Raw genomic sequence first — 13,055 nt, forward strand, 5'->3', positions numbered from 1 at the left:
AATTTCGGAATGTCTAATCATAGAATGCAGACTGTCAGAACTCTGTAATATTCCTGATTGCAGTTCTGCTCCAGCAGTTGAACCCGTTGTGTAGTCGACAAGTAATTTCTGCCAATGTACCCCTCAGGGATGTAAAAACAATCGCCTGAGGAGTTAATTGACCCAAAGAGGAATGGACACCACAGGATACCGCTGACCTGCAAAGGAAGGTCAAGGTTAATACCAATCAATGTACGTGAACAAATGACAATGCAAGAGCAAGGCAGAAGCAAGGAAATAGTACCTTTTGGACTAGCAGATAACGCTCCAGTAGAAGATCAGTGTTCCTGATGATAGAGGTGGATAACAGTATCATGAGTGGTTTTAGTTAACCAAGAAGAGTAGCAGGATCATGAACAACATGAACAAACAAGACAAAAACCTCTTACCATATGTCCAAGAGTGGAGTTCTGCAGATCGAAGTGGGTTTTGGAGCGGAATGGAAGATGGAAGACCTACCCGCTGTTACACAGTCCTTGTAGCGATGGATTGAAGAAAAGTTCCTCCTAACACCCGCCGGCAAGAGGACGCCTAGAAGAGTTCCCCGGAAACAGTCCAAGTTCCAGTGAGGCGAAGAAATGCTCCTCCTAACACCCGCCAGCACACGGACGCCTACTGTATTCCTGAAGGCAGTCCAGGCACACGCGATGGAGAGAGTCTCAAGGTAAGGTAATGCGGAGGCCGTGATCGAATGAGTGAATGATTGAATGAACATAACGCTGAGTGAACAGGAAGAATGGTCGAGGGTTCCAGTTCAGTTTCCATGCAGGCAGAATGAAGTACAGAATCAGCAGACGTAGCAGGTCAAAAGGCGTTCCAAGGGTCATAAGGTGGTTTTGTGATCAGACAGACAAAGAGTAAGACTAGGGATTTCCGTAGGACGTAGCCGGGTAGTTAACCAAGAAAGCAGTTCCAAACAAAGTTTCAATGGCCGTAGAGAACGAATTCAGAAGCAGTGATTCAAGGATTGGCGGGGCATAAGTAGGAAACATAGATCATGTGATTGAGGGAAACAAGGCTTAGCGTGAAAAGACACGTGACTGAAGGAAAGCGGAAGGACCTCGTTTCCATGGTAACTTCCAACGCCATCTAAGAGCTAAACGGCGGATGTTCATGGATTTAGGATTTCGTGGCACAATTACCTGAAAGTGCGAACAAGAGGGGGAACTGGAGAGTGCAAACCTGGCCCGTACAAGAGTTCTGGTTTTCCCCAAGTGTCGGGGCCGAATCAGTTTCCTGACAGCAGACTAAGAGGGCTAGAAGGTTACTTAAGTTTTAACAATTGTACAGTGATCTTCTTAGCTGGTTTCATTGTATGTTTTATAGGTTTTAAATGGTGTTTGAAATCTTTTTTGTATTGTTTATGAAAATGTTAGCATGTCATTTGCAGCTTTTGTACTTCTTATAGTATGTTGTATACTACCATGATATGCATTTTTCAAATTGTGATTGTTTAAATTCGAATTTTAATTGTTAATTGATAAATATGTATGTTTAAATTTAATTGAAAGGTTGGCTTATAAACAACCAAACAATTAAAAAAAAAAAAGTACTTGACAAGACTGAATTACCAGAGAAGACAAAGCATGTTGCATGTGGTTTACAAACTGGTACTGTGAAGATGATGAACGGGAATTTGACGATCAATCTAGAGAACCAGAATGAGTGGTCTAGCTTCTCATGTCATGTGATTGGATCAAAGCAGTACAACAGTCCAGTGCAGGAGTTCAAAGGCAACTTAGCTGAGACGCTATAGGAGAGCTATCCTGTGAGGAGGAACTGTGGGAGCCGTGCACAAGGAGATACCGATATTGTTGTCTCACAGCTCTCTTCTTTTCACAATTGAAAAGTATGATCCTCCTATGTGAAAATGCTTTTCTAAGGGGCAGTGTGGACCTGCAAATCATTGGTGGTGTTTAAATGTTTCCAACGAATATGCTTGAAGGAGTCTAAAACAACCAATGTCTGTGCAGGGAGGTTCTCCACCTGGGAAAGTGTTAAAATGATGCATTTTACAGTACACTTCCTGCAAAACAAATGGGTAAAAGGCCATATAATTTCCAAGCACCTCTAGGGTACCATAAGCTAAGTCACTGACAGTGCACAGGACCATTTTCAAAAAACATTTTCTAAATGTCTTTGCCCAGAAAATATGTCATTGTAAGAAGACCATTTCTTACTGGCTGTGGAAATGTATGACAACATTGCTATATAAGAACACACTAATGGTGGCTTTGCCTATATTGCAAATAATGTAACTAAGAAAACCGGTCACTGCAGCTTGCACATACATATGCATGTATCCCAATTAAGAAGATACCCCTGATGGCTTTGCCCATAATGCACTAATGCCACGGTAAGAAGACATGCACAAACTGGCTAAACCAATATATGCCAATGATCCCACCTGACACAATCGTGTTGGCTTTGCACAGAATGCTGTAATGCCAGAGTAAGTAAACATGTTCATGCTTTGAGTGACTGCACCAATATTATGGCAATACTGCTACATAAGGATGCACACACTCATGTTGGTTTTACCCATAATGCAGTAACGTAAAAGAAATTGTCCAGGCTGGCTGCACCAATATACACCACCACTCCAATCTGAAGATAACATAGCACAGGACATAATCCTGCAGGCACAACTCTGGTGGACATTTCTTATTTGCAGCGCAGTACACTTGCAGAAAGATGTTAACATTTTTAACAAACCTTACATCTTTTCACCTAATGCAACACAGGCGGTGCAGACACACCAGTCGCCAATACCAAGGGAAGCCCTGATGGGATACTCCAGATGAAGTGCTGTGACCTTGAGAAATGTTTTGGTGGGAAACAGCAGAAATTTCAATTGGTTTATGAAGTATTTGTTGGGAAAAACATAAAATCCCTCATGAGCCGTAGATGGGTTACTTGGTTTTAAATGGCAATAGGATACCATATGTTATTAGGGGGTGGAGTTCTAGGCAGAATATTCTTTATTTATTAGCTCTAATTTCAGGGCTGCAATCACTAACTTGGTTTTATGCATTAGTAAATGGAAATGTATTCATTACATCAAAATGGTTGTTTTAGCAACATGTATATCCATGTTTCAAAACATCCCAATCTTTTTACCCATAATCTTTTTTGCCAAATTACCAGGCCTCCTACGGGAATCAATTTGTGATGGGAAACGTCTAAGATTAATGTTGGGGTTCAGACTGCAATCGGAAAATAGGTGGCTTCTGATTTTGAAGTATAATATTTGGTTGTGCAAGCTTGTTTCTTTTCATTGTGTTTTCTTCCCAGCCTAGCCATCTGCAATTTAGTGTTTCTGCTGTGAGTGGCAGTTTTTACCTGTTTTTTTTTATTTTTATTGTGGTTTGTAGAGAATTGCACCACACACAGAACAGTTTTTTTCAGGGCACTTACAGGTTACACAACACAGTAAGCTATTGGATGATAGGAAGGATAACATTTGTTTAATGGCAAAAGTGGTGGAGCCTGACCCAACGGAGTCTCAGCTCCTGAGGTGCAAGTGTGGTGGTGAGAATAACTTGGGGGAGTTCCATATCGAGGAAGGGGCCCAGGCAGCACATTGATTCTTCAGATTTGTCAAAAAGCTGAATGTCTTTTACCCCCTACAATGAGAGAAGCTAATCTTATACTGCTGGACAAACCTGGGAAACCACCAGAGGACTGTGCCTCGTACAGGCCGATTTCGTTGATAAACTTGGACAACAAGATACTGACCAACAGGCTCCTCCCCCTGATGCCTGGGCTCGTGCTAGCTGACCAGGCCGGCTTTGTGCCGGGACAGAACACAACCTTTGGCATCCAGAGACTATTCAGTGTCATTGAAGCACTAGATCCATCGATGCAAGCAGCAGCAGTCCTTCCTGATGCGGAGATGGCATTTGACTCTGTGGAATGGCACTACCTCTTTGCTGTACTCTGTAAATTGGGCCTAGGAACCCATTTTCTCAGGTTGGTCTCAATACTATACAAGAGTCTGCAAACTTCCATTACCCTTGGGACCACGAAATCAGATCCTATAGAGCTAAGAAGGGGGACCAGACCGGGCTGTCCCCTGTCGGCCCTGCTGTTCACCCTCGCTATGGAACCACTAGCCGCAAACCTCAGGAGCAAGTTCATTGATAGAGGCATCTCGTTGGGATCACACAGACTAATCCTCTTTCTCTACGCAGACGATGTAGCCCTGCTGCTCAGTGACCCTGCGGCTAATTTGAACGCAGTCAAGGGAGAATTTATAAACTTTGGCACACTCTCAGGGCTAAAGATAAATAACAGCAAATCAATAATATTCCCAATGACGCCAAACACACTGGAATTTGAAAATGACTTCCACTTCCAATGGGAAACAACCAACGTACGATACCTTGGAATCATGATGTCCAGGAACCACGATTCACTTTTTCGTGACAATTATGGAAGAAACATCGCAACACTCGCAGAGAAATTAACCCACTGGAAAAGCTTACCCCTTACACCAGGCTTGTCCAACCTTTCTGAATGTGGGGCGGAAGCATTAACTTTTTGTCACCCAGTGGGCCGTCGAGCCAAAAGTCAACAACCTCACCCAAAGCAGTATATAAAAGAGATATTGTGTGACCTTTGACACAATAGCATCACAGGCAGTGATAGCCATGCAGTCCCAAAGATGGTGTCATGGGCAGTAATCAAAGGTTAGTTGCTTGTGATTTCTTTCATTGTCTATTTGTTAATATTTTTCAGAAAGGTTCTAGGGAGAGTTTGGGGGGGCTGCCCTCCCTCCCCCACCAAGAATTTTTTTTCAAATATGGGGTTGAATATGGGGTTGAAATGGTGCATTTTACAGCAGAAAAGGTGACCAAAAAGCCATAAGTTTACAATCAGTTCTAAAGAGGAACATGAAAATTCCATGTCACCAACAGCAGAAAAGAACATTTTACAACACAACACATTTTAATGATCAATGTGTCCACAGTGTAAGACAGCACTGTCACTGATGTAACACATTGTCATGTTGGTTGTACCCAAAATATGCCTCTGTAGCAACATGTCTATGCTGGCTGTTCCCAATTTAGGCCAGCATTGTCCTGTACAAAGCATGATTGATGCTGCCTGAGCATGTGCAGTGTGCCCAATACATATGGCAGCTTATCTCTGTAATACACATTACTTCTGTGCTGATGTAAGAAGCATAATTCAATTCAACAGATAAAATGCGGGAAAGCGATCACCCAAAGGTGAACCTAATTGAAGAAATGCAATGTGAACACAATCTTAAAGTATGCAACCTAGCAGACCTAGTGCACACTTTACCTTTTCTTTCAACAATAAATCGGGGGGATAGCGCGAACGCAGTCCGCCACTACCAGAAATAATGCAGTTGTGTATCCCGCATTTGGGAACATAGCAAGGGGTCAGCAAATCCGATGTGCAATGGGTAAGCCTCACCCTGGGAGATCTGCCCTTGAGATCAGATTCTCCCTGCCAGCTAAGTATGAGTTGCATGCAAGAGGGCAGGGGTTGTGTCAGTTCTGGTAAGCCCCGCTAAGCAAGGGTGAGAAGGCAGGCCCTGACCCAGCCCCAAACCCCACCCCCCGGAAGCTCTGAGCGTCTGCAGAGCTGCCTGTCCCGCATGTAGGGGGAAGCTCCAGCAGGCAGAGACCAGCAGAACAGCAGATTGTAGCACAGTTCCTTTCTCCCATCAGGCACTGCTCGGCCTGAGATTTTTATAAATAGCAGGATGGCTCGAGCAGGCCTGTTGCAGTCTGCCGACTGGCCTGTCGGCCCCACACAGGCCCATGGCCCTCCTGAGCGGAGCTGCTCAGCGCTGGCCCCATTGACACCATCATAATCATCCTGGACCTCGACGCTCCACCACCCCTGAATCTCAGAGTTCTGCTCAATGACGATGCTGAAGCTTTGACATCTTTGCCGTAACCATATGCCGTGTTGTGTCAGCCGAGCCTGCACAGCACCAAAGGCAAGTATTCCCTTGTCTGGGCCCAGAGGTCACTGAGTCTTCCAATGCCGTTCCACTTGGCACGGCCTACTGTTCTCAGCGTTTTCTACCCGCAAATCAGCACCACTGCCAAACAGTACTGCATCATTGGGGCCCATCGCTGCTGCTCTCCGACTTGACCCCGTCCCAGCGCAAAGGCGCCCATGCTTCTGGTCTGATGCTGAAAAGCCTGGCTCTGCTGAGATCCGAAAGACAAGAACTAAGGTATTTTGGGAACATAGTACTATTGTTTTTTGTGTTGCAACTGTATCAGCTCACACCTCTCCTGAAGGGTATAGGCTGCCCTCAGACTGCGCTACCAAAAGAGTGAAAATAAGTTATACCTGTTGCGCTTGCCTGTTTCACTTTTATGATTGGGATCACTGCTGCATGGGTATTAAGCACGTTATAAATAACCTTTCATATCAGATCATATCATAGATCACAGATCAAGATCATAAGCGACTTCCAGAAACCTTGGCAGGTGGTCCACTGAGGCCCATTTGCAGGTTGCAGTGTGTTATTGGGGCACTACTAGGGTAACATATTGTGCTGTACATGTGGTATTCGCCATGCTTTGATACCCCACTGGCCACATCTATAATGTCCAATGTACTTGGTATAATGCACAGACGTTTTCATCAATCCGCACTGTGCTTAGAGGTACACGCAACTGAGCTTCTGCTGTTCTTCTTTGTCTCGAGACGAGGAAAAAAAGCACTGCAAAGATTACGTTTCTCAGCTGATAAAGGTTCATCTTTGGTGACATTCGCAATTCAAAAGAACGATTTTTGGGGCAGACAGGCTGTGTCACTGCAACCCCTGCTAAACATATGTCCAGAGATGACAAACCTTGAAAGTAACTCTGCACAATGGCCCTCTGAGCAGCGGCCCACGGCTAATCAGGGGTTCAGGAATCCGCTGTGCTGCCCACGCTGAGAGGAACTCCTGTACAGCATCTGTCCACATAATCCTTCGCCCGGGTCAGCACTCTCTTCTCCTCACCTCGCCACCTCCTCCCTTCATCTCAGCTCGCCTTTTGTCCCTCAGAGCACCATGCAAGAGAGGAACGGGCATGTCTGGGCCGGAGCCCGTTCCTCTCTTGCATGGTGGGTCCTACTTTCCTGAAATGGGATATTTAAATGCAAAGTAATTGCTACTATATTAATCCCATTGTTCATAGTTTGTGGGAGTACTGGGCAATTGTATGGACCCTGAAAATGAAAATGAACGGTATTCCCGAGGTAACCCTCACTATGCCGTGATACAAATTAGTCTCTCCTTCCTCCATCATCAAGTCCCAAGATCTTCTTGACGAATGTATTTATTTCTACAATGTTTGTCGGATATCCGACAAACATTGCATAAATAAATAAATTAACGCTTCGTGGCTGAGGACTGTAACTACCTCTGTTGACCCCATGGGGGTCACCAGAGGAAGTTACAGTTTTGCGCACAGGCACATTTAAAAAAATAAATAAATAATATATATTTTTTTTACTCAAGAGTTGTCCAACATACGGCCTCACGAGCCACATAAAATGGCTTGGCGGACCGCATGTTGGACAACCTTGCCTTACACTCGGGTAGGGCCTCGATTGTTAAAATGGTGATACTCCCCAATCTATTATACCTATTTGTCAACCTTCCTTTGCTGTTACCAGTGCTGCTTCAGACAACTGCGCAGTCTCATCCTGGAACTTATTTGGGCGGGCAAACCAGCGAGAGTAGCGTAATCCATCCTGATCTAACCCATAGCAAAAGGAGGCCTTGCATTCCCTGACCTGGAGCGTTATTATTGGGTGGCTCAAGCACAGTTCTTGAGTCACTGGTTTGCGACCCACTTCATTTGACCACACGTCCAGGTGGAGAGGGCCCTGGCCACACCTAACCTCCTGAGGGCAGTGATTGTAGGAGAGCTATCAGTCCTGCCAAAGACCACAAATGTTGCATTAACTATTTATGAGATTTGGAGGAAGATTGCACGCAATTGTGGAGTGGTTCACAGGTACTCCCCTCTTCTTCCAGCAAAGTTCATTCCAGGATTGCCACTCGCCACGGAAAGGGTCTACCTCCAACTTCTGGACAAGCTACAAATTACCACGATTGACGATTGGTTTGTTGAGGACACCTTCATGTCACTCCGACAGGTCAAAGAACGCAGCTATGTCACATCGCTGGGCATCTTCGTGTATTTCAGAACTCGCCATGCTCTAAAGACCTTGTTTTCTACCTTCCCGGCACCACCGCCCACGTGGCAGCTTTTACATGAGATGATCCTAGCTCAAGGAGAGGGCAAATTAGTTTCGCGCATCTACAAAGAACTACTGGCTGCAACTCCCCAATCGCCAACCCCCAAGACGAGGTGGGAAAAGACTCTGGCAGGTTCGATAAGCGACGAAGATTGGTCTTACATACAGAAACAAACCTTGAAGGTGGCGCTGAACTTGAGGTACAAATTTATACACTTCCACTTCCTGCGTCAGACATACCTCACCCCCAGCAGACTTCACTGACAGCATGCAACCGTCTCCTCAGCGTGCGATAGATTCAGAACTACCCCCGCAGACTTCCTTCATCTAGCCTGGCAGTGTCCACAGGTCAGCAGTTTCTGAGAGGAGGTACTGTCTACACTGTCCACAATTGCGGGAGAACCGATCCGAAAGTGCCCCGTGGTGGCGTTGCTAGGGCGCACCCATGAAATACAGCCGGCAACAAGGAAACTGATTGGTCTGCTCCTGGTGCTGGCAAGGCAGCAAATAGCTATGACCTGGGGCAAAGGCCGTCACCAACCAGGGGAATCTTGTTGCAGGATGTGACCTATTGTCATGACATTGAGACTAACTTTATTAGGACGCTCCCCCTGCACACCAGACCACCAGATATCTGGGGGCCTTATGTGAACTACTTACTGTCTCATCCGAACTGAATGCTCAGCACAATGTCAAAAGGGCAGTGACAACGGCACCATGAACGCGATACAGATCACATAACTGTGAGTGGGATAAACGAGTTGAACTGGTTTCAGATATGGGAGGAGGGAGCGGGAGTTAGAAGGGAAGGTGGGAGGAAATAAGGGCGGGGGAAACTTCTTCGCAGCCTTCTTGTTTTGCTTTGTTCTTGTTGTAAAAAAAATCTTAAAATAAAAGTTAAAACAAAAAAAAAGGTGGAGGTCTAAGTTCCAAGAAAGACTGAGGCAATTTCCAATGCCATTATTTGCACCAGTAGGACTAAACGGAGCTGAGATATGGGGGTCCCAGGCAGCAATTGGGGTAACAAAGCAGACTGCCTTTATTCAGGAATTATTAGGAGTCCAGAAAGGCATTACTACCTTTTATGTATGAACAGTCATGACCCGAATGGTATATCTTCTGTGGCTCTTTTGGTAGTGCAGGCCAAAGGCATGCTATTTCTTCAGGAGGGGTGTGAGTTAATAACAGCAGCAACCGAAACAACTTAATTGCAATAGTTCCAAATAAAAGAATGTCCAATCAAGATTCTAGACAATATAGATTTTTAATCAAGCACTTGCTACCACCATAGAACTTGTTGAGGGTGACCTATGATGGAAATTAATTGTTATTGACATTTATTGGCACCTAGGAGTCTGTCCCCTAAAAATATTTTTGTCTGGACTGTTGGGATTCTGGGCTAGCTAGCCGTTTGGTTGTAGCCCCTGAGCCTCTATCTGGGGCTACAACCGAAAGACCTGGACTACTGTCCCCCTCTCGACTCCCCCAGAACTCTTCCTAGCGATGCCTCTGTCCTCAACCTTGAATGGGGGTGGCCAGATATGTACGCAATCCAACACTGAGCCCTGCTCTGGGCCAGTTAACTAACAGCTTTTGTTCTTGTCTATGCTAGAAGAATGAACACTTGGGTAGCAATTGGGACAGAAATGTTTCATCAGAAGAGTTGTTTGGCTACCCTTATTGCACTGGTTTGCTACCTGATTGTTACGCTCACCTTGTCTCTGCGGGGACGTTGGGCGCTGTTGCGTGAAGTGTCTGCTTCCCTGGGTTGAGGCGCTGTGCGTCCTATGTTCTCTGGACTGGCCTTGCGTCCGCTCCTACGACAGGGGAAAGGGTGGTGAGTGAGACTGTCTGTGCCTGCCACCTATGACCCGCACCCTGTTCCTTCCACATGTGTTCCCACTCCGGGGTACTCTTACCTTGTGTATTTGGTTGGTGGGCTCTCCTTCCTGCTTAGTCTCAGCAGGGGCACAATGTCCTGTAGGATCCAGCTCCTTCACTGACCCTTGAGTCAGAAGGCAACCCAGTACTGCTGTGGTCGCCACTCGTGTTTCTTGTGTTGCTCTGTTAATTATTGTCTGTGTAATCCGTTATATTGTATTTTGTCCGTGTCCAGTTATGTGTTGTCCTTTGCTGCGTGCCACAGTCTAAGCTCCTTTCACTGTTGCAGACTGTGTCGCTGTTGTGGCACTAAGTCCACCTTGGTGTGTGTTGGTTCGGTGCAACGCGTGTGGGCGGTTGAGCCAGTGGGTCAGGGTGGCCTACCTTGTGTCCAGGGGCCAGTGCGAGCTCATGTGCGGTTTGCGTTATCTAACCTGTTCTTTCTGTCTCTCTTCCAGGTACCTGTGAGCTGGCGTGTTGTAGGAATCTGATTGTTGGCGATGGAAGCAGTGAGTAAAAAAAGTACAAAGATATAAGAGGAAAATGTACCTTTTTTATATGGGAAAGCTACCACAACACACTATCACAGATTAAACAAGTACTAAGACAAAAAAGACATACTCGCTACAAAAACACACCAAACTCCAACAAACTACAAAAAGGATCAAAATCAATCAGATACGTAATCTCCCAACTCCTAATACGCTGCTCCAATGTTAAACAATCCCTCTAAACACCATCGTGTGAGCCTGCCCAGTGCAACACCATCCCTCACATCCTATCAAAACTACAAATGAACAGGGAGTGAGATGGCCCTTATATAGGGGACAAACGTCTTTGAGGAGGTATGTGGTCTCAGACTGGCTGAACCAACTAGAAGAAACTCAATGAATCATCCAAGGTCACTAAACTAACACACTAAATCCATTATTTATCACAAGATCCACAGCTGTTGAGATGACAAAGCATTGAAAGGGACTTGAAAACACGCCACAAAGGTTATTGGGATGTGTCAGTAGAAGAATTCATCCTATTCTTGTAGTAGTAATGCATCTTCAATAAAAGATTAATTCATTGCCTTCGGTCCATTTTTGTAGATTTCCTTCAGGCAGTCTTTAATATTCTCATGGATAATTGTTGTAGAGACATGAACATACTAATGTACTTCTCTTGTGGGGAATTTCAATTCTATCAGAGCGTCACTATGACGAAGTTGATGTGATTATACCCTGTCCTGTTGGTGACGTAGGAATCACCACTGACTTTCAATGCAGGGGCATAATTATAATGCATGCCATCTCTGTGAACTTTCACACACCATTCATGTGGGGACTTCACTTTGTTCCCACACCATCCATATGGGGACTGCAATTTGCTCACACACTATTCCTGTGGGGACTTCAATATCATCAAATACTATCCCTCTGGTTACTTCATGCCATTCCACATCATGCCTGTGGCAGGTTGAATATAAACAAACTGTAACCTTGAGTTGACTTTGATATCATCCCAAACAAGTCAGATGATACATTTCAATATAGTCCCTCATAATGTTGCCAAGAATCTCATTATAATTCTACATTGAATCAAACATGAAAGAAAACCAGTAGGAACCCAAACTTTTCTCTCCTCCCAACTTATCCAACCCACCCCCTTTCTTCTAGATCTGACACAGTTCCTGGAGACAATAGGACTGGCAATGGAGCATAGTACAAATCCTACTAACATTAACATTGACATCCATCATTGGAGAATCCTTCTCCTCCTCCTGTGTGGAAAAATGCAGCTCCTCTTCCTGGTCTGCCTTTTCCCCCTTCTCCTCCCAGATTCTAATGAACACCATGAAAAGTGCATCAAATGGCAACACGGAGAACCCCCTGCACAAACCGAAAACCCAAAGGTGTGTATTATAAATAACCCAGAGTGTGGAGAGAAAGCAAGAGCGAAACATAAAGTGAGGAAACATGTGAACACACAAATGAGGGCCGTCTGAAGGGGGGCCTGGAGGGGCAAACTGCCCTGGGCCTCACACTTATGGGGGGCCTTGCGGTAACCTCTCCTTAGTAGAAGGCAGCACAGTCCACCCATGTCCTTTATTCACACGGGGGACTGTGCTGTCTGCTCTCTGCCCCTATAATGATTTTGCTGTTTGCTGCGAAACTGTTTTGCTCTGCAACAAACAGCAAGCAAAATAATGGGAGACAGCAGGACTCAGAAGAGAGTTCTTCTACCTCCTGTTATTCAGCTGACAACGTAGACATGCTGAATGACAAGGTCGTACTCCTCTCCTGTCCGTCAGTGTGTTCACGTTGCTCAGTGTGAACACACTGACTGATAGGAGAGGAGTTCTCGCCTGTCAAGCAACATGTCTACCAGTTGGAGTGAAGGGCTGCGTGGGTGCTTTTGAAGGGTGCATGGAGGTATGGTAAGTGTTTTTTATTTTAAATTAAATGTGTATATATGTGTCTTTAAATTAAATTAGTATGTATATGTGTATGAATGCATGCGTGCATGTTGGCGTTTGTGTCAATGCTGTGTTTCGTTTTATGTATGTATGCATGCATGCATGTAGTTATGTGATTGGTGGCATCAGAGGTGCAACTAGGCTAAAATTTCGTGGGAGAGGGGAACTAACACTTGAAATGTTGGGAGAGGCGCTAAATTCAGAGACTGTGTGGGAGGGGTAAACTTACTTGTGTGGGAATATCTAATGTCTTTCCACATTCAAATGAGACTATTCTGGTGAATCTTCAAAGTTACAAGCAGCTAACGCCCGCCTTCATTTCCGAAACGTCACATTTAAGGACTTCAGTGAGAATGAGATGTCTCATGTCACCACTTCCCTTGGCAGTACTAACCCCACATCACGATTTCAATACCTAAACATT

At 45.2% G+C, this 13,055-nt stretch overlaps 1 non-coding gene across 1 annotated transcript; it reads right to left on the minus strand.

Annotated features, from left to right (window-relative positions):
• Positions 1-5,370: 5,370 nt before the first annotated feature.
• On the minus strand, positions 5,371-5,532 carry LOC138526627 (U1 spliceosomal RNA). Its single transcript, XR_011283671.1, has one exon. It is a non-coding gene; the product is annotated as a U1 spliceosomal RNA (small nuclear RNA).
• Positions 5,533-13,055: the final 7,523 nt, after the last annotated feature.

Source organism: Ambystoma mexicanum, chromosome 7p (assembly GCF_040938575.1).
Source record: "Ambystoma mexicanum isolate Mex_15411 chromosome 7p, UKY_AmexF1_1, whole genome shotgun sequence".
NCBI lineage: Eukaryota > Metazoa > Chordata > Amphibia > Caudata > Ambystomatidae > Ambystoma > Ambystoma mexicanum.